At 35.5% G+C, this 25,913-nt stretch overlaps 2 long non-coding RNA genes across 3 annotated transcripts in view; one reads left to right on the top strand and one right to left on the bottom strand.

Moving 5' to 3' along the window:
• Positions 1 to 25,913, bottom strand: part of LOC140623511 (uncharacterized) — a 66,387-nt gene that overhangs the window by 20,654 nt on the left and 19,820 nt on the right. The window contains exons 2-3 of the long non-coding RNA XR_012023126.1: positions 11,410 to 11,532; positions 11,077 to 11,174 (exon numbers count right to left, since the gene is read on the bottom strand). This is a non-coding gene — a long non-coding RNA (uncharacterized lncRNA). The remainder of the gene's footprint in view (positions 1 to 11,076; positions 11,175 to 11,409; positions 11,533 to 25,913) is intronic.
• The window catches only part of LOC140623510 (uncharacterized), a 133,068-nt gene that overhangs the window by 3,706 nt on the left and 103,449 nt on the right, over positions 1 to 25,913 (top strand). For both annotated transcript variants that reach the window (XR_012023124.1, XR_012023125.1), the window contains exon 2: positions 1,796 to 1,840. This is a non-coding gene — a long non-coding RNA (uncharacterized lncRNA). The remainder of the gene's footprint in view (positions 1 to 1,795; positions 1,841 to 25,913) is intronic.

Genomic DNA, 25,913 nt, shown 5'->3' on the forward strand with positions numbered 1-25,913 from the left:
GGTTGTTAAAGTTCCCCGTCCCCGGGGCTGGGCTCTCCTGGCCCAGGCTCTCGCCGCCCCCCTTAGCCCTGCTCCTCGCGCCCCCCCCCCCGCCACTGGATTCTTTTTAATTTTTTTCCCGCCTTCCTGCCTTGTTAGAAGTGAAATCCCTCCTCTCTGTAGCGTTCCAGCTGTTCTCTCTTTAAATCTCAGGTAGGATCTGTGGGTGTTCAGGATGATTTGAAAGTTACCCAGGTGAGTTGGTGGGGCGTGAGCTGAGGACCCTACTCCTCCACCAGCTTGCCCCGCCTCTCGGCTTTTATGATATGGAGGTATGTTTCCTCTGTCCATACACTGTAGAGTTTTAACCAAGGAAGGATGCTGTATTTTGTTAAATACCTTTTCTGCATCAACTGAAAGGATCATATGGTTCTTGTTCTTTCTTTTATTAATGTGCTGTACCACATTGATTTTTTTGTGAATAATGAACTACTCTTGCCCAGGAATAAATCCCACTTGGTCTCAACGAGTAATCCTTTTAATGTACTGTTGGCTCCTATTGGCTGGTATCTTGGTGAGAACTTTTGCATCCATGTTCATCAAGGATATCGGTCTGTACTTCCCCTTCCCTTCGGTGGAGTCTTTGTCTGGTTCTAGGATTGAGGTAATGCTGGCCTCATAGGAGTTTGGAAGTTTTCTTTCCATTTCTATTGTTTGGTACAGCTTCAAAAGGATAAGTATTAGTTCTCTTTAAATGTTTGGTGGAAGCCATCTGGGCCTGGACTCTTGTTTTTTGGAAGACTTTGATTACTGTTTCCACTTCCTTGCTAGTTATGGAGCTGTTCAGATTTTCTCTTCCTATTTCAGTGGGTATCCTTATCTTGATCTTAGAGAAAAAGCTTTTTGCTTTTTACCCTTGAGTATAACATTAGTTGGGGGCTTATGTTACATAGCCTTTATTATATAAGGTACTTTTCATCTATACCTACTTTGTTGAGCAATTTTTAACCATAAATGAACATTGAATTTCATCAAATGCTTTTTCTCTACCTATTGAAATGATTATATGATTTTTATCTTTCATTTTGTTAATGTGGTGTATCATGATTTATTTGTGCATCTAGACCCATGTATTTCTGGAGTAAATCCCATTTGATAATAGCATATGATCCCTTTAATGTGTTGTTGACTTCAGTGGGCTAATGATGCAAAAATTCTCAACAAAAATGTTCATCAGGGATACTGGCCTGTGATTTTTTTTTCATTGTGTCCTTGTCTGGTTTTGGTGTGGAGGTAATACTGATCTTGTAAAATGAGTTTGGGAATGTTCCCTACTCTTTAATTTTTTGGAAGAGTTTGAGAAGGATACGTTTTGCATATTCTTCAAATGTCTGGTTAGTAATAAAGAGATTGACTTAGTAATCATAAAACTCCAAAAAATAAAACTCCAAGATCAGATGGCTTTACTGGTGAATTTTACCAGTCTAGACTTTTTATTTCTTCATGATTCATTCTTGGAAGATTTTGTTTCTAGCAATTTGCCTATTTCTTCCATGTTTTCCAATTTTTTGACTATAAGAGACTACTATATACAATTATATGTCTTTTCCATTTCTTTATCATTTGTAATTTCTAACTTTCAGTCATCTTTTTCTTAGAGCCTAAAGTGACAATATAAAAAAAATCAAACTAAGAATTGGTTCTTTGAAAAGATAAGATTGGCAAATCTTTGGTAACTCACCATTTCATTTGTTTCTGCTTTAATCTTTATTATTTCCATTCTTCTAATTTTTGGCTTCATTTCTTGTTCCTTTAGGTATAACATTTGATTGTGTATTTGAGATTTTTCTTCTTTCTTGAGGTAAGCTTGTATCATTATAGTCCTTCCCCTCAGAATTGCTATGCTACATTCCATAGATTTTTGGCATGCTATATTTTCATATTTATTTGTCTCAAAGTATTTTTAAATTTCTTCTTTGATTTCTTCATTGACCCACTGGTTGTTAAAGTAGCGTGTTGTTTAATCTCCATATATTCATGATTTTCCAGTTTTCTCTTTGTAATTGATAACTAGCTTTATATAATTATGGTTGGAAAAATGCTTGATATGATTTCAATCTTAAATTTATTGAGACTTGTTTTGTGGCCTAACATATAATCTATCCTGGAGACTGTTTTGTGTGCACTTAATGTATATTTTGTTGCCTTTGGGTGGAATTTTCCATATATATTTAATCCATCTGGCCTAACATGTCATTTAAGGCTGATGTTTCATTACTGATTTTATTTTCTTTTTTTAAAGATTTTATTTATTTATTTATTTATTTATTTATTTATTTATTTATTTATTTATGAGAGAGAGAGAGAGAGAAGAGAGAGAAGCAGAGACACAGGCAGAGAGAGAAGCAGGCCCCATGCAGAAGCCTGATGTTGGACTCAGTCCCGGAACTCCAGGATCACGCCCTGGGCCGAAGGCAGGCGCTAAACCGCTAAGCCACCCAGGGATCCCCATTACAGATTTTCCGTCTGAATGATCTATTTATTCATTGATTTAAGAGGGGGTATTATGGTCTCCTACTATCATTGTTTTGTTGTAAATTTCTCCCCTTAGATCTGTTAAATGTTCGCTTTATATAGTTAGATAATTCTATGTTGGGTAAGTAAATATTTACCAATGTCACATCTTCTTGTTTGACTTTTTAATTACAGTATTTGTTTGAAAGACAAAGAGGAACATTATCTAATGATAAGAGTCTATTTTCTAAGTATAGCTACTTTTGGTTTCCATTTTTTATGAAATACCTGTTCTATCCCTTAACTTTCAGCTTATGTCCTTACATTTGAGTTGAGTCTATTGTAAGCAGCATATAAATGAGTCTTCATCACTACTTTAAAAAGTATTCTTTTAATTTTTTTGAAGTGTAATTAACATGATGTTACATTAGTTTCAGGTGTACAAAATGATTCAGCAATTGTATACATTTCTTATTGCTCAACAAGGTAACTGTATTATTAATCCTCCTTATTTATTTCACCCATCCCTTTCACCCACCTCCCCTCTGGCAACCACCAGTCTGTTTTTTTGTATTTAAAAGTCTGATTTTTTTCTTTTCTTTTTTTCATTTGTTAAATGAAATAAATTTCATATAAGTGAAATCATATTGTATCTGTTTTTCCCTGACTGACAAATAACTTGACATTATAACCTACAGGTCTAGCCATATTGTCAAATGGTTAGCTCTCATTCTTTTTTACAGCTGAGTAATATTCCAGCATGCGCACACACATGTATGTATGTTCATCACATCTTTATTCATCTATTGCTGGACATGGGTTGCTTCCATATCTTGGCTTTTGTAAATAATGCTGGCAATAAAAATAGGAGTACATATATCTTTTACAAATTAGTGTTTTTTCTTTGGGTATATGCCCACTGGTGGAATTACTGGATCATATGGTAATTCATTTTTTAATTTTTTGAGTAAGAGCCATACTGTTTTCCACAATGGTTGCATCAATTTACATTCCCACCAATAATGCATGAGGGTTTCCTTTTCTCCACATCCTTATCTATACTTATTATTTCTTGTCCTTTTGATACTAGCCTATTCTGGCAAAACCTATAATGGTTTTGATATCTATTTCCCTGTAACTAGTGATATTGGGAATCTTGGACTATCTGTATATCTTCTTTAAAAAAATGTCTTTTCAGGTCCTCTACCTGTTTCTCCAATCAGGATTTCTTTCTCTCTCTCTTTTCTCTCTCATGTTGCATTGTATGAATTCTGTATTTATTTCAGGTATTAACACCTTATTGGATTTATCTGCAAATATCTTTTTTCATTCATCAAGTTGTCTTTTCATTTTGTTTGTTTCCTTTGTGGTGTAAAATTTATTTTATTTTATTTAGTCCTAATAGTTTATTTTTACTTTTCTTATGTGTGTGTGCCTGAAGATACATATTCATAAGAATGTTGCTAAGGCTGATGTCCAATTGAGTACTGCCTATGTTTTGAGTTTTATGGTTTCAGGTCTGACATTGAGGTCTTAAATCCATTTTGAGTTTATTTTTGTATATTGTTTTAAAAAGTGATCCAGTTTCATTCTTTTCCATGTAGCTGTGCAGTTTTCCCAATACCACTTATTGAAGAGACAGTCTTTTCCCCATTGTATATTCTTACTTCTGATGTCATAGATTAATTGATCATATATACATGGGTTTATTTATCTTCTTTTCCATTGACCTCTGTGTCTATTTTTATGCCAGCACCATACTGTTTTGATTACTATAGATGTTTATCTTGAAATCTGTGATTGTAATACCTACAGCTTTGTTCTTCTCCATCAAAATTGCTTTGGTAGTTCCAGGTATTCTGTGGTTTCATACCAATTTTGAGATTATTTTATCTATTTTGTGAAAAATACTTAGTATTTTGATGAGGATTGCATTGAATCTTTAGAGCTTTGGGTACTATGGACCTTTAACAATATTAATTTTTCTGATCCATAAACATGGGGTGTCTTTCACTATCTCTTGGTGTCATTTTCAATTTCTTTCATCAATGTCTTATAGTTTTCAGAGTGTAAATCTTTGACCTCCTTTGTTAAATTTATTCCTAGGTATTTTGGGGGTGTGTGTGTAATTATAAATAGGATTGTTTTCTTAATTCCTTTCTGCTACTTAATTATTAATGTATCGCAATGTAACAGATTTCTATCTATTTATTTTGTATTTATAAGTTTACTGAATTACTGGTTCTAATAATTTTGGGGTGGAGCCTTTCAGGTTTTGTATATATAGTGTGTCAGCTGCCAATAGGGATAGTTTTACTTCTTCCTTATTAATTTGGATGTTTTCATTTTTCTTATGTGGTTGCTGTGGCTAGGACTTCCAACACTATGTTGAATAAAATTGGTGAGAGTGGATATCCTTGTATTCCTTCTGATTTGAGAGGAAGACCTTTCAGTTTTTCACCACTGACTATGATGTTAGAAGTGGATTTGTCATATACAGCCTCAATCATGTTGAGGTATGTTTCCTTACTTTTTGAGCATTTTTATCATAAATGGATTTGAATTTTGTCCATTGTTTTTTCTGCATCAATTGAAATGCATCTATCCTTTTTGTTACTGTGGCGTATCATATTGATTGATTTGCAGATGTTAAACCATATTGTATTCCTGCATTAAATCACATTTGACTGTGGTGGGTCATCCTATTAATGCATTGTTGAATTCTGTTTATTTTCTTGAAGACTTTTGCATCTATGTTCATCAGAGATATTGGCCTACAGTGTTTGTTTTGTTGTAGTGTCTCTGTCCAGTTGCAATATCAAGGTAATGCTGGCTTCATTGAATTTGGAAGCATTCTTTCCTCCTCTCATTCTAACTATTCAAAAAAAAAGAAGAAGAAGGATAAGTATTAACTCTTCTTGAAATTTTAGTATATTGTACACTGGAACAATATTACACTGTATGTTCACTAGTTAGATTTTGAATAAACACTTTTAAAAAGTTTAGTAGAATTCACTTGTAAAGCTACTGAATTTTTGTTTTCATTGTTTTTCACTGATTTAATTTGTTAATAATTGGTCATCCATATCTTCTTGATTCAGTCTTAGAAGACTGTTTCTAGGAATTAATCCATTTCTTCTAGGTTCTTTATTTGTTGGCATATAATTTTGTGAGGTAGTCTCATAATCTGTTATATTTCTCTGGTGTTGGTGTAATTTATCTTCATTTCTGATTTTGAGTGTTTTTTCTTGATGAGCCTGGCTAAAGGTTTTTCAATGATCTTTTCAAAGAACCAGCTCTTAAAGATTAAAAGGAGAGAAAAGATCAACGATACTATTTCATTTACTTCCACTGTAATCTTTATTATTTCCTTCCTTCTACTAACTTCAAGCTTTATTGCTAATTAGTGTTCTTTTCTGCTTTCTTTAACATTTCCTATAGGGCAACTTTATTTTTTTTTTAATTTTTTTTTTTTAATTTTTATTTATTTATGATAGTCACAGAGAGACAGAGAGAGAGAGGCAGAGACATAGGCAGAGGGAGAAGCAGGCTCCATGCACCGGGAGCCTGATGTGGGATTTGATCCCGGGTCTCCAGGATCGTGCCCTGGGCCAAAGGCAGGCGCCAAACCGCTGCGCCACCCAGGGATCCCCCTATAGGGCAACTTTAGTGGTGAAGAACTCCTTTAGCATTTTCTTCTCTGGAAAACTCTTTATATTCTTTTCAAACCTGAATTATAACCTTGCTGGATAGAATAATAGTGGTTGGAAGTTTTTTTACTTCCAACGTTTTGAATTTGTCATGCCACTCACTATTGGTCTGCAAAATTTCTGAGAAATCTGGTGATAGTCTTATGTATTCATTTGTACATAGCAAGTTGTCAATAGTTAGACAAGAGAAAAATATTTTGTCTGAACCAAAGCTGAGGGCATCACAATGCTGGATTTCAAGCTGAACTGTAAGATTCTAATTAAAATGTATCTTGGTGTGGGTCTCTTTGGATTTATCATGTTTGGAAAGTTCTGGGCTTCCAGGACCTAGATGTGTTTTCTTCCCCATATTAGGGAAGTTTTCAAATAACTTTTCTGCCCCTTTGTTTTCCTCTCCTTTTAGGACCCCTATAATGTGAATGTTCTTCCCCTTGATATTGTCTCATAGGTTTCCTAAGCTATCTTACTTTTTAATTTTTCTTTTTGCTGCTCTGTTTGGGTGAGCTCTGCCATCTTATTTTTCATATCACTAATTCTTCTGCTTCATCTACTCTGCTGTTGAACACCTCTAGTGTATTTTTCTGTTCAGTGTTTCATTCTTTAGCTCTGCCATGTTTGCTACTTTATTTTCTTTTTCTTTGTTGAAGTTTTCACTGTGTTCATCGATCCTCCCAAATCTGATAAACATCTTTATGACCATTGCTTTGAAGTCTTTTTTTTTTTTTTTAAGTTTTTGTCAGGTAAATTACTTCTCTCTCTTTAAATATATTTTTTCCCCTGGGGCTTTGTCTTATTCTTTTGTTTATAACCTATCCCTGTTTCTTCATTTTGCTTGAATCTGTTTGGGAGAGGTAGCTGTTTCACCTAACACCTAGAAACAGTCTTGAGGGCTGACCCTATGTGGGCAATGAATCTTATCAATTAACCTTACCCTAATTTTTGTGTTTTTCTTAATTGTGCCTCCTAATGGCTGAGTAATATTCCGTTGTGTATATATATCACATCTTCTTTATCCATCCACCATTTGCTTCAACTGGATGGAACTGGAGGGTATTATGCTGAGTGAAGTAAGTCAATCGGAGAAGGACAAACATTATATGGTTTCACTCATACAGGGAATATAAGAAACAGTGAAAGGAGTTATAAGGGACAGGAGGGAAAATGACTGGAAAATATCAGAGAGGGTGACAAAACATAAGAGACTCCTAACTCTGGGAAACGAACAAGGGGTAGTGGAAGGGGAGGTGGGCTTGGGGATGGGGTGACTGGGTGACAGACACTGAGGGGGCACTTGATGGGTTGAGCACTGGGTGTTATACTATATGTTGGCAAATTGAACTCCAATAAAAAATATACAAAGATTGTGGGGGCACAGATCCCATTCCCCTCAGGGAGAAGTTCTGTATTTTTGAGACCCCTTCCCTCTGTTGGGTTGCCACCCTAGAGATGGGGTTTTTGATGAGACTGCATTTCTGCTTCTCTTACTCATTTTGATGTTGTTCTTTATCTTTTGCTGTGGAGTAACTGTTAAGCTAGTTTTCAGAAGAAATTGTTCTATATGTAGCTTTAAGTTTATTGTCTGTCAGAGAGGAGTTCAGGATCTTCCTACGCTTGAACATCTTGAACTGACTTTTATTTCTTAATGTAGGCATTTATTACTATAAACTTTTCTTAGAATTGCTTTTGTAGTATCTCCTAGATTTTGACATTTTTAAACAAATGGAAGCACAACATAGTTCTAGATTTTCTTTTGAATTTTTTGACACATTGGTTGTTCTGGTGTGTATTGTTTAATCTTGAGATGATTCCTAGTTTAATATCATTGTGGTTTGAAATCATACCAAGTATCTAATTTAAATTTGCCAAGACTTGTTTTGTAACCAATTATGTAACCTATCCTGGTGAATGTATCATGTGAACTTGAGAAAAATGTATATTCTGCTGCTGTTGAATGGACTGCTCTATTTATGTTGTTCTAATTGGTCTAAAGTTCAAGACCATTGTTCCCTGATTGGTAGTGAAATCCCCTACTTCTATTTTATTATTTTCTCCCCTCTGATCTGTTAGTATTTGCTTAATATAATCACATCTTCTGATGTTAGTCACAAATATATTTGATTTACCTTCTAGTCAAATTGATGCCCAGATCATTATATAATGACCATGGTTGGTTATTGTTTTGTTTTATAACTACCTCTGCTGTCTTTTGGTTTCTACTTTCATGGAATATGTTTTGCTCTCTCTTCAGTTTGAGTTTATGTGTGTCCTGAAAGCTGAAGTCTCTTCTAGGCAGCATATAACTAGGTCTTGTTTTTGTATCCATCCATCTCTTTGCCTTTTGATTGGATAATTCAGCCCATTAAGATTTAGATGACAGGAGTGAAGTGTCTTTACCTATCATTATTCTGTTTTCTGGCTGTATTATAATTCTGCTTTCCTAGTCCTCCTTTCTTGCTGCCTTCCTTTTATAAATTAATCATTTTTCACAGTGGTATGCTTTAATTCCCTTCTATTTATTTTCTGTGTAACTTGTCAATTTTTGCTTTGAAGTTTTATGTAAGCCTCAGGGAATCACAAATGATCAGTGTAAAATATAGTCATATACGTAACTTTAATGACATACAAAAATTCTTTTTACTCCCCCTTATATCACCATTTATATCTTTGTATATTGTGTATGCATTAACAATTTGTTAAAGCTATACCTATCTTTAATCTTTTGTCCCTTAATCTACTGATGTGTTAACTACTTAATTCTAATATACAGTATTACAGCATTAGGACATTCTGACTGTACTTTACCAGTGTAAGAAACATTATCTGTTTTCAATTTACTAGTTTGTATACTTTTATTTCAGATTGAAGAACTTCATTCAGCATTTCTTATAAGGCAGGTAAACTGGTGATAAACTCCTTAGCCTTTGTTAGGGAAGGTTTTACCTGGCAAATTTATCCTTTAGAAATGAAGGTCAGATAAAGTATTATTGGTTGGAGGTTTCTTTTTAACACCTTAAATATATTATCCCATTCTCTACCGGCCAGAAATATCTCTACTCATAAATCCACTGGTAGCCCCATGTGTATTCCTTTGTATTTCTTATCTCACTGCTTTAAAAATTATTTGTGATTGGCTTTAGATAGTTTTATTATGTGTCTTGGAGAAAATAGTTTTGGATTGAAATTTCACAGTGACCTATTAGGTTCAGAAAAAACAAAACAAAACAAAAAAAAACTTGGATATCCAAATTTCTCCCTAGGTTTGGGAGGGTCTCAGCCATTGTTTAATATTTATACTCTCTTCTCCCACTGGGACTCCAGTGATATGTATATTATTTTATGGGGGCAGGGCAAGTATCAAGGACTCACTCATAGTTGCAGGGGCCTTAGCTATTGGCTTTCTCCCTTGTGGTTGCACATTTAAGTGAGGAAGAGTGATAGGAGTTAGTGTAGGGATGTGCATGTGCACAACTGGAAGAAATAGCTACAGAATTGGTGTGGTGGTGCAGGCAGGGCCAGATCCAGACTCATAGCCAAATCCTCTGCAGGTGCTTATCAGTGTATTCACCTGTGGCTGCACAGCCCCTCCACCCTCACCATCGGGCATGTACAAAGCAGTGGAAGCTGATGACAGTAGTCAGGCTGGATGGCATGCAGGTACAGAGCTGGAGAGGTTAGCCCAGAGTACAGGCCCAGTGGTGGTAGTCAGCCTAAGAGACTTAGGTTGTCTTCTTGCATTCATACAACTACAGCAGCCTGAGCTGGCTTTGAGCACAGCTGCTGGGCTCCGGTGAGTACAGGAAAAAAACTTACGTGGCTGACATTTTATAATTTGGCCAGAGAGACCTTGGGTAGCTATAGTTATGGGTCCTGGACTCTCTTCGGGAAAAAGGAGTAGGGAAGGATTCAAGTGGCTGGTGTCCGTTAATTAGAATAACTATGGGGCATAAGTGGGTGAAATCTGAAAGGTGTCTGCAGTGGCTAGTGGTAGTAAGTCTACAGTGCAGGTCGCTAGGAACTGTGATTTCTCAGTTACAGGGCTCCTAGTGGTAGCTTCGTCTTTTCTTCTTTGTTCCTACCATTTCTCCCCATCCCAGAGAACTCTCTGAGAGCTATTTTTGTTCATGGATAGCTGCCTAATTGTTGATCATTGAGAAACTAGGGTCTCCTATATTGTTATTTTGGTGATATCATAGGATATTGAGTGGTTTAAAGTGATATATAAGTTGACAGGGAGTGGACTATGGTCTTTTGATGCATCAGTGTGGCCAGGCTACAGTCCTCAGTTATTCAAATATTAATTACATCTGCAAAATATCTTCACAGAAGCATGCAAAGCACATAATCAGTTAACTTTACAGGCGGGATTTTAATCTCCCTTACTTAAAGATACCTAAAATAATCAGTTTAAAGGACTTAAAAGCAGTGTTGAAGTTACCCACAGGCATAGTTTTATCTTCAAGTGAATTTCAGCCATGTCTAATAGTTCCAACTTACTCTTCCTGGCAGTCTGCCCTATAGATTTTGGATTTCCCTTATCAACCTCCAGAATTGAACCACCTAATTCGTTGAAACTGATATGTTACTTTGTCTCCTATTGGTTCTGTTTCTCTGATTAAACCTTGACACATTTTCTTAAGTATTTGATTAACTAGAGAGGGAGAAGAGTGCCTGGGTGTCTCTTCAGTTAAACATCTGCCTTCAGCTCAGATCATGATCTCAGATTCCTGTGATCACCCCATGTCAGGCTCCTTGCCCTGTGGGGAGTCGGCTTGTCTCTCTCCTTCTTTCTCTCAAATAAATAAATAAAATCTTAAACAACAACAACAACACAAAAGGAGAGAATGAGAATGACTTATACCATCTTATCCCTTACCCATCTGAGTCTTCAATGTCAGTTGTCCCATGATTTATCTTCTGCCATCTTGTGATGATACTTGGAAGTTTACAATCATGACTGCTCAAGGAATGCTCCTGAAAGTTTTTAAGAATTCTGTGAGTCACCATCTCATAAGAAAATAGGAAATCAGAGAAATGCATTTCACTTGGTTGTTATCTAAGCCTATTTCTTCAATAATTGGAGTTGAGTACCTAAATATGTAATGTGTTACCCTTGTAGCTGAAAATATACTTTAAAATGTAAACATTTTGTGGCAACACTCAGAATAAGTGTTCATTTCTTTAAAGTTTAAAAGTAGAAAAGTTATACCTTCTCTGCAGGAAAGCTTTATGTATTTATCTTGAGGTTCAAAGTCAAGTTCTTCCTTCCTTTCCCCATCCCACTCAATCAATGTCTCCTGTCAAAAGGTCCTAAGGTCATGCTTCAGAAAGGCTGAGCAAACAAAAGTGAACATAAAGGCTTGTAGAAGCACAAGAGTTATTTTGTAAAAACTTACAAAAAACATGTACATTATAATAAAGTTCCCTTTTATACTAAAAAGTCTTGGTCACTTTTCATTGAAAGTCTACATATTTCTTAATGCATGCCTAGTATTCTATACTATGAATGAACCATGATTTAATTTTCTCCTTATTGGTAAACATATAGGTTTGTCTAGCTTCTTGACAATTAAAAAATAATACACTGAACAAACTTACAACTCTAGCCTTGCTACGTGCCAATATTTCTGTAGGGTAGATTATTAGAACAGTAACAACCTCTTTTCAATACTGATGCTGAGTAACTCAGCATGCAAGAGGTAACAAATCTAGCCTAGGACAGTGCTTAAGTTTTCTCTTATATCTGTCTACCCTTCAGTTTGTACAGTTAAAGAAAAGTGTGACCATGGAAGTATTCTGTGTGAATCTCCAAGAAATGACTTTCCATTCAACTGCTATGAGTACAAATGGTGGGACAACTTCTAGCTGTGGTCCTTGAGCAAGCATGGTTTTCTTGGGTAGCCCCCAGCTGATGACAAAGCATTGCAGTTTTAACTCAGAGCAATTTCTGCCCAAATGTGTGACCCTGCTAATAGCAATCTTTAATGTGGAGGTTTCTCTTGGGTTGGCTGGAACTTTGGATCACAGTGAAGTCTTTCCCTTTCACACTAGCTAGATCTGCACAGCTGCTTGAAGGATTTCCTTCTCATGAACCTATGGCACAGGGGATTTTCAGATGTGATTATTGAGGATGATGAGATGGGGACATAGCATTGGGTCTACCCAGATAATCCAAGGTAATCACATGGGTTCTTGTAAGAAGGGAAATTGGTCAGAAGGAGAGGAGGTAGAGGTTAGAGTAAGTCAAGGCCACAAGCCAAGGAATATAAGCAGCCTCTTGGAAGATGGATAAAATAAGGAAAGTGGGTACAAAATACAAGCTGAGGTAGAACAGATTAAGCAGACTTTAAAATAAAGACTGCAATAAGAGACAAGGGCATTATATAATGATAAAGGGATCAATCCAAAAGGAAGATATAACAATTATAAATATCTATGAACCCAATATAGACCTAAATATAGTACCTAATATATACCTAGTACCAATATAGTACCTAAATGCATAAAGCAGGTATTAACAAAGAAGGAATTGATTATAATACAATAACAGGGGATTTTAATACCTCACTTATATCATTGGATAGATCACTCAGACAGAAAATCAGCAAAGAAAGTGGTTTTGAACAACACATTAGGCCAGATGATCCTAACAGATATATGCTGAACAACCCAGTCCAAAACAGCAGAAAACACATTCTAAGTGCACCTGGAACAGTCTCTAGGATCAATCACATGGTACGCCACAAAACAAAGCTTAATAAAATTTAAGAAGATTGCAATTATACCAAGCATCTTTTCTTTTTTTTTTTTTAAAAAAAATATTATTTATTTATTTATTTCATGAGAGACAGAGAGAGAGGCAGAGACACAGGAAGAGGGAGAGGCAGGCTCCATGCAGGGAGCCTGACGTGGGACTCGACCCCGGGTCTCCAGGATCAGGCCCTGGGCTGAAGGCGGTGCTAAACCACTGGGCCACTGGGGCTGCCCCCCCAAGCATCTTTTCTGACCACAATGTTATAAAGCTGGAATTACAAGAAAATAATTGGACAATACACAAAGTCATGAAGGCCTACATACTACTGAACAACCAGTGAGTCAATGAAGACCTTGAATAGGAAATCAAAATATCATAAAACAACAAAAATGGAAACATACCTCTTTTGCTGAATCCTATAGATTTTCAGAACACTGTAAGATGGAAGTTTGTTAGGCCCACTTCAAGAAATAAGATGGATCTTAATCTAAAACCTACATTTAGAGGAACTAGAAAAAGAACAAAGCCCAAAATAGGAGAAAAATAAGGAAGACTAGGGCAAAAATAAATACAAAAAAGGGATGAAAATCCAAGATCTGTTTTATTTTTTTAAGGTAAAACTTTGATAATGTTATACATACATATGGAATATTACTCAGCCATCAAAAGAATGAAATCTTGCCATTTGCAACAACATGGAACTAGATAGTATTATGCTAAGTGAAATAGTTTTGTCTAACTGCAGAGAAATATGATTTTACTCATATGTAGAATTTTAGAAACAAAACAAATGAGCAAAGGGGAGAAAACAGGCAAACCAAGACACAGATTCTTAACTATAGAGAACAAATTGATGGTTATCAGAATAGAGGTTGGTGGGAGGATGAATAAAACAGATGAAAGAGATTAAGGAATGCACTTGTGATGAGCACCATGTGTTGTATGGAAGTGTTGAATCACTATATAGTATACCTGGAACTAACATAACACTGTATGTTACCTGACTGGATTTTGAATAAAAACTTAATAGCTGAGAGGCATGTGGGTGGCTCAGTGGTTGAGCATCTGCCTTTGGCTCAGTGTGTGATTCTGGGATCCTGGGATGGAGTCCCACATCAGGATCCTCACAGGGAGCCTGCTTCTCCCTCTGCCTATGTCTCTGCTTCTCTCTCTGTGTCTCTTGTGAATAAATAAATTTAAAAACTTAATAACTGAAATGAAAAATACTCTAGGGGGAATCAACAGATTATCAGATACAGAAGAATGGATCAGTGACCTGAAGGGAGGGTAATGGAAAGAACCCAAATAGTAAATAGAAAAAAGAATTTTAAAAATGAGGAGTTAAGGAATCTCTTGGTCAACAACAAGAGAACAAACATTCACATTATAGGGATCCCAGGAGCAGATGAGAAAGATAAATGAGCAGAAAATTTATTTGAAGAAATAATAGTGAAAACTTACCTAACCTAGAAAACGAAGCAGATATCCAGACTCAGACTCAAAGCACAGAGTTCATCTGAACTGAAGGAGGTTTGCAACAAGACACATATTAATTAATTGAAATGGCTAAGGTTAAAATAAAAGAAATGTTTTAAAACATGGAAAAGAAAACACAATGGTCCCCAAACCTTTGAGATACAGCAAAAGTGTTTCTAAGAGGGAAATTTATAGTAATATAGGCCTATTTCCAGAAGCAAGAAACATCTCAGTCTTACCTTTCACCTGGAAGAGCTAGGAAAAGAACAACAAAACCAAAAAACCAGTAGAAAGAAGGAAATAACAAAGAGCAGAAATAAATGATATAGAAACTTAAAAAAAAAAAACCACACACAATAGAACAAATCAATGAGAACAGGAGTTGGTTCTTTGGAAAACAAAACAAAATTAAATCTCTAGCCAGAGTTATCAAGAAAAAAGAGAAAGGACTCAAAGTCACAAATGAGAGAGGAGAAATAAAAGCCAACACCACAAAAATATAATTATAAAAGAATATTATGAAAAATTGTATGCCAGCAAATTGGACATCCTAGAAGAAATGGATAAATTCCTAGAAAATACAACCTACCCAAACTGAAACAGGAGGAAATAGAAAAATCTAAACAAACCAATAACCAGCAAAGAAATTGAATCAGTAATTTAAAAACTACCAACAAACAAAAGTCCAGGACCAGATGACTTCACAGGTGAATTCTATCAAACATTTAAAGAGTTAATATCTATTCTTTTCAAACTGTTCCAAAAAATGGAAAAGAAAGAAAAACTTCCAAATTCATTCTATAAATCCAGCATTACCCTAATACCAAAATCAAATAAAGACTCCACTGAAAAAGAGAACTACAGGTCAATATCTCTGCTGAACACAGATGTCAAAGTCCTCAACCAATTACTAGCAAACCAAGTCAAATAATACATTTTATTTTATTAAAGTTCTGTGTTTTAAGATTTTATTTATTTGGTAGAGCACAAGCGGCGGGGGGGTGGGGGGGGAGAGGGACAAGCAGATTCCCTGCTGAGTGGGAAGACTGATATGGGGCTTGATCCCAGGATCCTAAGATCATCATGACTTGAATTGAAGTCAGATGCTTAAAAGAAACATACAGGCACCCTCAATAATAGATTTTTAAAAAATTCACCATAGTCTAGTGGGATTTATTTCTGGGTTGCAAGGGTGGTTCAATATTAGCAAATCCATCAACATGAAACATCACGTTAATGTGAAAAAGGATAAGAACCATATTATTTCAAGATGCAGGAAAAAGCATTTGATAAATTACAACGTTTATTCATGATAAAAAACCCTCAACAAAGTAGCTTTAGAAGGAACATAACATAATAAAGGCCAAGGATGAAAATCCCACTGCTAACATAATCCATAATGGGGAAAAATGGAGAACTTTTCCCCTAAGATCAGGAAAAAGACAAGAATGTTCACTCTCACCACTTTGGTTCAACATAGTGAATGCTATGGAAATCCTAGCCACAGCAATCAGACAACAAAAAGAAATAAAAGGGATCCAAATCAGGAAAGAAGAAGTAAAACTTTCACTATTTGCAGATGACATATATAGAAAATCTGAAAGACTCCACCAAGAAACTCCTAGAACTAACAAATGAATTCAGTAAATTCCTAAGATACAAAATCAGTGTACAAAAATCCATACACCAATAATGAAGCAGCAGAAAGAGAAAGTAAGAAAACAATCCCATTTACAGTTGTACCCAAAATAAGATATTTAGGAAATAACCAAAGAGGTGAAGGAACTGTACTCTGAAAACTATTAAAACACTGATGAAAGAAAATTAAGACGACATAAAGAAATGGAAAGAAATTCCATGCTCTTAGATTAGAAGAATAAATATTGTTAAAATGTCTATACTACCCAAAGCAACTCTCCTAATCAGTGCAATGCCATTAAAATACCAAGAGAGTTTTTCATGGAACTAGAGCAAACCTATCCTAAAATTTTACCCCAATAGCCAAAGCAACCTTGAAAAAGAAAAAGAAAGCTTGAGGCATCACAATTCTGGGCTTCAAGTTATATTGCAAAGCTGCAGTAATCAAAACAGTATGGTATTGGCACAAAAATAGATACATAGGTCATGGAACACAATAGAAAACCCAGATATGAACCCACAACTATACGGTCAATTAAAGTTGACAAAGTAGGAAAGACCATCTAATTGGAAAACAACTGTGTCTTCAACAAATGGTGTTGGGAAAACTGGCCAACTACCTGCAAAGAATGAAAGTAGACTACTTTCTCACCCCGTACACAACAATAAATTAAAAATGGATTGAAGACCTAAATGTGGGACTTGAAACCGTAAGCCATAGTTTTCTTCATTTATTTTTCAGTTATTTTGTTGTTAGTGTATAGTGACCTGTGTATGTTGATTGTATTCCTTGAAAATTTACTGAATTCATGATTAGTTCTAACAACTTTTTTTAGATTGAGTTTTTAGAGTTTTCCTTACATACAATTATACCATCTCCAAATAATGACAATTTTACTTTTTCCTTTCTGATTTGGATGTCTTTTATTTGTTTCTCTTGCTACAGTGTTCATTACTATGTTGAACAGAACTGAATAAAGTGATGGAGAGTGAGCACCTTTGTCTTATTCTTGATCCTAGAGGAAAAGCTTTCAACCTTCACTGTTGACCATAATGTTAGCTATAGCTTTGTCACATATGGTCTTTATTATGTTATGTTTATTTTATACCCAATTTGTTGAGTGTTTTTATCTTGAAAGGATATTGTATTTTGTTAAATACTTTTTCTACATCCTTTGAGGTGAGTATGATTTTTATCTCATTCTATTATATTTTATCACATTTATTGATTTACATACGTTGAATCATCCTTGCATCCTAAGGATAAATGTCACTTGGTCATGGTGTATGATTCTTTTAATGTGCTTTTGTATTAGGTTTGCAAATATTTTGTTGAGAGTTTTAAAATCTACTTTCTTCAGGCATATTGCTCTATAATTTTCTTGTAGTATTCTTATCTGGCTTTTGTAGCAGGACAATGCTGTTCTTGTAAAATGGGTTTGGAAGTATTCCCTCCTCCTCCTCAGCTTTTTGGAAGAATTTGAGAATTGGCATTAATTCTTCTTTAAGTGTTGGTTGAATTTACCTGTGAGGCCATCTGTTCCTGGGTTTTCCTGTGTTGGGAGGTTTTGGATTACTGGCTCAATCTTCTTGTTACTGGTCTGTTCATATATTCTATTTCTTTCTGACTTAGTTTTGGTTTGTTGTATATTTCTAAGAGTTTATCTAGGTTTTCTAGGTGATTTAGTTTGTTGGCCTATAATTGTTCATAGCATTCTTTCATAATCCTATGTATTCCTATAGTATCAGTTGTAATGTCTCTTATTTCTAATCCTGTTTATTTGAATTCTCTTTTTAAAAAATTTAGTGTAGGTAAAGATTTGTCAGTTTTATCTGTGTAAAAAAGTCACCTTTTGGTTCTGTGAGCATTTCTAATTTTTTGTCTCTATTTTTTTTTTTCTATTTCTTTAAGGCCCTGGTCTTTATTTCCCTCTTTCTGCTCACTTTGGGCTTAGTTTGTTGTTTCTCCTTGAAGTATAAAGTTATTTGAGATCTTTCTTTTTTTTCTTAATTTAGGCATTTATACCTATAAATTTCCTCCTGGAACTACTTTCACTGTATCCCATGTTTTGGTATATTGTGTTTCCATTTTTATTTGTTTCAAGATTTTCTTGAATTCCCATTGGATTTCTTCTTCGACCCATTGGTTATTTGGAAGCATGTTGTCTAATTTCCACATATTTGAATTTTCCAGTTTCCTCCCATTGTTGATTTTCAATTTTACACCATTGTGGTCAGAAAAGATACTTGGTATGATTTCACCCTTTTAAGATTTGCTGGGATTTCTTTTGTGACTGATCACATTATCTATTCTGGAGAATGTTTCCTGTGCACTTGAGAAGAATGTATATTCTGCTGCTGTTGGATGGAATGTTTTGTAAATGTCTGTTAGGTATATTTGATCTAAAGTATATTTCAATTCTAATGTTACTTGTTGATTTTCTGTTTGGATGGTCTATGCATTGTTGAGCATGGGGTATTAAAGTCCTTTACTACTATTTTAGTGTTGCCTGTTCCTCCCTTTATCTTTTAATGTTTGCTTAATATATTTAGGTGCTCTGATGTTGGATTGATAAATATTTATGATAGTTATATCCTCTTGATCAGTTGATCCTTTCATCATTTATATAATGGCGTTCTTTGTCTCATTAAAGTTTTGATTTAAAGTCTATTTTATCTAATATAAATATAGCTACCATTGCTCTTTTGGTTTCCACTTGCATGGAATGTATTTTTCTATTTCTTCAGTTTGAGCTTACATGTGTCCTTGGAACTAAAGTGAGTCTCTTGTAAGTAGCATATATTTAGGTCTTATTTATTTTTAATCCATCTAGTTACTCTGCCTTTTGATTGGAGAATTTAATCCATTACATTTAATGTAATTCTTGGTGAGGACTTCTACTGCCATCTTCTTGTTTTGCATGCTCTTGTACTTCTTTTGTTCATTTCTTCCTCCCTTGCTATTTTCCTTTATAAGTCGATAATTTTCTGCAGTGGTATGCTTTGATTCTTTTCATTTTGTGTCTATCTACTTTAGATTTGTTTTGTGATTGCCTTCTGGCTTACTTGAAGCATCTTATAGCATCTTATAATAGTCTGTTTTATGCTGATAACACCTTAGATTCAGTTGAACATAAAAATTCTACCCTTGGGATCCCTGGGTGGCACAGCGGTTTGGCGCCTGCCTTTGGCCCAGGGCGCGATCCTGGAGACCCTGGATCGAATCCCACGTCAGGCTCCTGGTGCATGGAGCCTGCTTCTCCCTCTGCCTATGTCTCTGCCTCTCTCTCTCTCTCTCTATGTGACTATCATAAATAAAAAAAATAAAAATAAAAAAAAATTCTACCCTTTTACTCTCCCGAATACATTTTGTTTTTGATGGTTAAAGGATACTTAATCAGCAGTTTCTATGTGACCATGCTGGCACCTGATCTTGGACTTCCCAGCTTCCAAAACTGTAAGAAATAAATTTCTGTTGTTTATAAACTACCCAGTTTGTAGAATTTATTACAGCAGCCCAAATGGACTGAGGCAATGTCTTTAAAATATTTAAATCATAGGGATCCCTGGGTGGCGCAGCGGTTTGGCGCCTGCCTTTGGCTCAGGGCGCGATCCTGGAGACCCGGGATCGAATCCCACATCGGGCTCCTGGTGCATGGAGCCTGCTTCTCCCTCTGCCTGTGTCTCTGCCTCTCTCTCTCTGTGACTATCATAAATAAATAAAAATTAAAAAAAAATCATAATAGAACTACAAATGAAATTCTTTTTAATATTTCCCCCACCCTATTTCATATATTAGACACTTCAGTTTTGGTGTATTCTACTGAAACCATTTTTATGCACAAATACACATATTTATGTACAGATTTTTAAAGTGTTCAATAGGATCATAAGTGCATTTGTTTAACATTTTCCCCCACCAAATGGGACATGACAGGTTTCCAAGCTAGTTCATATAGTTATGGTTCAGTATTTTTTAGATGATGTATAAAACTAGGTGGTACAGATATCACATGATTTTGTAAAACCTTTCCATGTAATGAAAATTTTGATTGTGTCCAGTTTTTAGCTTTTATATAGTATGTTCATTGGAAAAGTTACAAAATAGTGTTAGAATTTCTAAAGAAAGATTCCTAACAGTGCAACACAATCCTCTTAATTCAAGGAACTGAAATCTGGAGGACAAGAAATTTATCTAAGGCCAGATTCAAACCATGACTGATGCCAGGAATCATAAAATTTCCATGATACCCTGCCAGCCTTTCAACTTAGTTAAGAAGGAAGAAAGGATGTTTCCTTAATTAATGTGATTGATAGATTTCTTGAGAACCTAGTCATTAATTGTCATGCATTTTCATTTTGTCACTCTTTTTCTAAGTATGGTTCTTAAATGTCAGGGACATTTTTGTTGGCAAGATGAATATTACTTTTTTTTTTTTTTTAGAATAGAGATTTGAGCTTTTTTGTGACTTCAGATTTTTTTGGTTTTTGGTTTTACTATTCCTCCAAGGCTGTCTGTATTTATGATTTGAGTACTCTAGTGTAATAGCCTATGACATGAGGATATAAGAGAACTCTGAACAGTAGGAGAGACAACAAGATATCAATGCTCTATAGTAGAGATAGGGTTAAATATATAGCAGGGCTGCAAGATCAGGTAAATGGGCAATTTGGAGATTTATATAGTGGGTGATGCTTGAGTTGAGATTTGAAGGATGAGTAAATATTTATTAAGTGGGAAGTACATTCTAATCATAGGGAACAGTATGTGCAAGTACTTGGTGTTCTGAAAAAATTGGTATTATTGGGTACTTTCTATCTTGGGATTGGCAGGAGTTGTAGTGGGAAGTAAGCAGAAACCAAATCACAGAAGGCCTATCCCCTATTATAAACTTGGTCTTTCTGCCTCCAATTTTGTCCCAAGTTGTTGTGATTGTCTAGATGAGAGATGAGAGTCTAAACTATGAAATGAGACATGATATATTCAAGAGATTTAAAGATTGAACAGATGCCAGCTGAAACTTATCCAGGGTCCTAGTTCTGTTAAACCTCAAACTAATTGGGAGACAACTGGCAGCCAAGAGATGGAAAAATTGGTAGTTACCCAATTTCTTGCCTGATTCAAAATTTCCTGAGTTATTTGAGATCCATATACAAGATACTTTTTTAGGGCCTATAGAAGACATTTAAGCACACTGCTAATATTTGTGATCCTAAATTTATTTTCAAGACACTGTGAGAGCAGTCAAAACATATAAACTACATACCTAAGGAAGTAGTACATTAAGAATAGAATTCAAAAACTCGAATCCTGGTCATTTATTCATGAGAGACACACAGAGAGAGGCAAAGGCAGAATCTGGCTCCCTGTGGAGAGCCTGATGTGAGGGACTTGATTCAAGGTCCCCAGGACCACAACCTGAGCCAAAGGTAGATGTTCAACCACTGAGCCATGCAGGTGCCCCGAATCCTGGTTATTTCTAATATAAAAAGTTGTTAGGGCTTGAATCTTGATACAATTCATTTCCAATGCAAAGGCATACAATAAATTAGTTCTATTCTGTTTATACTTTGTCATCATAATAGAGATATATTGATCTCTTTTTGCTCATGCTTCAAAGACAAATACTGTAGAGGCACATTAGTACTAACTTTGCTCCTTTCTTTCCTTGTAACTTCACCAGTGTTATAGTTTGGAGTGTCCATACCAGAAGATCTCAGGCTAATCAATTTCAAAAATTGTCCAAATGAATGACATTCAACTTAACAACAAAATGGCCTGCCATTCCCTGTAAAGAGAAAATAAACTTAATTCCATAGCCTGCCCAATATCTTCTCATTATCAGAAGCAGGAAAATCAGTTAAAAAAAAAAAAAAAGACAGCTAAAAATTCAATGCAAGAAGTGACTGAAGATACAGACATCAGATCTAGGACCTCACACAGCTGGCAATGCCTCCCTCAATTAATCTGGAGCAAGCAACACTAAGAAACTAGGATACTGGAGAATTTTGACACTTTGATTAGCAGATGCACAGCACTCAAAATCCCATATGCCAGCTTTTGATTAATTGAATCTTGGTAATATGCCCATGTCCAGCTGCCAAGAGTACAAGGGAAAGTTGAATATACTTTTGGACTTCTAGGTTTATAGCAGTAGGCAAGCTCTGTTATAAACCAGGACTCACACAGGACCTAATAAATAGTTCATGCTGAGTATTTATTATCTATTGCCACACTAATGCTGCACTAAAAATCATCCCGAATTTAGGGGCTCACAAGACTGTGGGTTCATTGGGTGATTCTGCTGGTTTTAGCTGGGCAGTTCATTTAGTCTTTGCTGAGCTCACTCTGGTGGTTAGCTGTTAGCTAGTCTAGGATGGTCTCAGCTGGGATCACTGGCTCACTTCTATGTATTTCATCTTCCATCCAGATTTCCTGGGCACATTCTCTTGGCAATTGCAGATGTCTAATACCTAGGCTTGGAACTGGCACACCGCCAGTTCTACCACATTTAATTGGGCAAAGTCTGAATTCAAGCAATGGGGGAAATTATGATTTCTCCCATGAAAATGTAGAATCTACATTTTCCAAAATGTAGATTTTAGATTAGATTAATTTTGGAATTAGATTCCAAAAATAGAATTCTTCACCCCTCCTGAATCACCTCTCACTATGCCTTTAGAATGAGGAACAAAGTCTCTTGTCTACCCTTTCATCTAGCCATTCAGCTTCTTTTCTCTTAGACATTATCAGTAATTATAGGTGAATATGTATGCATGTTTCCTTTTTTATACAAATATTTACATATTTCACAGTTCTTCATTAAATTACCTTTCATGTAACTTGAAGATTACCCCCATATTCATAAATATATATCTGTAACATCAATTGTTAAAAGTAGAATTACTAGGTCAAAGGGTATACATATTTTAAAATTTAATAGTGACCAATCATCCTTCATAAGAAACCTTATATATGCCTTCTCGTCATGAAATCTATGTGATTACTTGTTTCTCCAACCCCTTGCCAAAATGCCAATCATCAAACCATTTTATATTATAAACATATGAATTTTTAAAAGGCATCTCAGTGGATTTTTAAGGTTTTACTTAAGTTTGAATTTTTTAATAAAGTTGTAAGAACAGAAAAGTACTACCATGTCCCCTTCACCAAAATTCTCCAATTATTAGTAATTTAACCTGTTTGCTCTGTAATCCTCTCTATATAAATAGCCATTGTCATCGTTTGTTTTCCAAACCACATGACAGCAAGTTGCTAATGTGATCCTCTTCATTCCTCAATACTGCAGTGTGTATTTTTGGAACACAAAGACCTTCTGTTACCTAAAAGGCCACAATACAACCATCCTAATCAGGATTTTAGTACTGATGAAACACTACTGTTTATAAATGATGCTGTGTTCTTCTCAGTGCATCACACCAGGAGACAACTAACAGTGATTTACCCCACCACTGTTGATGTTAACTTTGATCACCTGCTCAAGTTGGTGTCTGATGGATTTACAGGTGGCAAAGCCTGCCATTTCCCCCTTTGTAATTGAGAAGTATTCTGTGAGAAGATCTCTGGTGAGAAATCTCAAATTTCAACTCACCAGCCTTAGCATCCATTGATGACTTGACTAGAACCAATCAGCATTATAATGGTTGCCAAATGGTGGGTGCTTTCCCCCATTTCCTCTACATTAGTTAACATTCAATTTTAAGGGAAATTATTTCTTTCTCTCTCATATTTATGTCAGTATGTGACATACACATATACATACAATTTTATTTCATCATAATCCATTACTGCCCTTTATTTTGAGACTTGAATTGTCCCAGATCTGGCCATTGGGAGCCTCTGAAAGCTAACCCCAAGTAGTTGAGCATCTCCTGACTTTCTGGCACAAGATATCTCAGGTTCATCTTGTACTTTCCCTGACCTAGCCCTGGAATCATCCATTTCTCCAAGGGGTCCTGGTTTAAGTTAGAGTTCAGCATTTTCTGGAAAGGGCTGAATAGTAAATATTTTAGGCTTTGTGAGTCATTGGATTCTGTCACAACTACTTAATTCTGCTGTTATAGTGCAAAAACAGCCATAGATAATATGTAAATGAATGGCCACGGCTGTGTTCCAGTAAAAGTTTATAAAACCAGACAGTGGGCCCAATTTTGTCTAGAAGCCATAGGTCACTCTTTTTAGAGAAAGATTGTATTTATTTAATTTTTTAAAAATTGAGATATAATTTACATTTAACGTTGAGTTAGCTTTAGGCATACAGCATAATTATTTGATATGTTTATATTATAAAATAATCACCACAATAAGTCTAATTAACATTCACCACCTCACATAGTTATAAATTTATTTTTCTTGTGGTGATGAGAACTTTTAAGATTTACTTTTAGCAACTTTCCAACATACAATACAGTATTAACTATAGTAACCATGTGTATATTATATTCATAGGACTTATTTATCTTAAAACTGGAAGTTTGTACCTTTTGAGGATGGTATTTTGAAACCAATATCTGGGCATTTAGAATGCTCATTCTTACTGGGATATCTTTTAGGTTCTTGCAAGAAACAGAACTAGGAAATATATGTATGCACACACATATCCCTTCATCTATTTCTTTATGCTATAAAACCATAAATTCACACTGTTATCTACAACTCCAACATCTCAGGGTTCTTTCTAGCCTTCACCCCTTCCATATTTGTAAATCCCTTCTCTGGCTGTCATTATTATTTAGTTTCGTTTTATGCAACCAATTTCCAGACCATGCTGGGCACATTCTTGGCTTCATGCCAGGTCTCCAGCCCCACCTTCATGTTTCTGTCATCTTTTCAGCTACCTATTTGCCACTTCTAGGGAAAGAAAGAAGAGCTCAATGTAGTTTTAATTTACATTTATAAGTGAAGGTAATCATCTCACATGGTTAAGAGCCATTATTTTTTGTGAATTTTCTGTTCATAGTTCATACACTTTGCCCATTTTTTTTTCTCCTAGATTACTCTCATTTTACATATTTTGCCGATTTTTCCACTGGGTCATTGGTCTTTTTCTTATTACTCTATTGGAGTTTTGTTTTTTATGAATGCAGGGAACACAATCTGCTCCTAGGAAACAAAGAACGGTAAAAAAAAACCCCACAAAAATAGGCGGAAGGTGGGATCAAGATAGTAGAGTAGAAATATCCAGAGCTCATTTTTTCCCACAGACACACCAAAATCTAAATTTAGAATAGCATCTCTATATTGTTAAGACTGAATGAGTACTGAGAATGACAACTAGCAGAAAAGATCATACACAATTAAGGATATAAAGAAAAAGCCACATCAAGACAGGTAAAAGGGTGAAGATACACTTTAATCAGGACCCATGTATCCTCCAACCCAGAAACACACAAGTGGGAAGGATATCAGAACCACAGAGGCCTTCCCTGAGGAACAAGGTGTCTAAGCCCCACATCAGGCTGGGGGACCTGCATCAGGAAGATCAGCACCCACGCTGGTTTTTAAAACCAATTGTACTTCTGTCCAGGAGAGTTGAAGTTCATAGAAAACCAATACTCTTCTCTTAAAGGGCATGTGTGCTTTCTCATTTACTCCAAGTCCCAGTGCAGGGACAGCAGTTTGAAAAGTGTCTGAGTTATGCATGAATGAGATACACTGACTAATATTAGGACATGTGCCAGATGGGCAGGTTTCTACTGGAACATTCTATGGGGACAAAAGCACTATTGGGCTGCATTTTAAAAACTTCTCTTCTACTTGGGTGGCCCAGCACTGACAAGTATCATTTCTGACACTTTCCATCTACTATGCTGGTACAGCTAGC

The sequence above is a fragment of the Canis lupus genome, chromosome 33 (genome assembly GCF_048164855.1).
Source record: "Canis lupus baileyi chromosome 33, mCanLup2.hap1, whole genome shotgun sequence".
Lineage (NCBI taxonomy): Eukaryota > Metazoa > Chordata > Mammalia > Carnivora > Canidae > Canis > Canis lupus.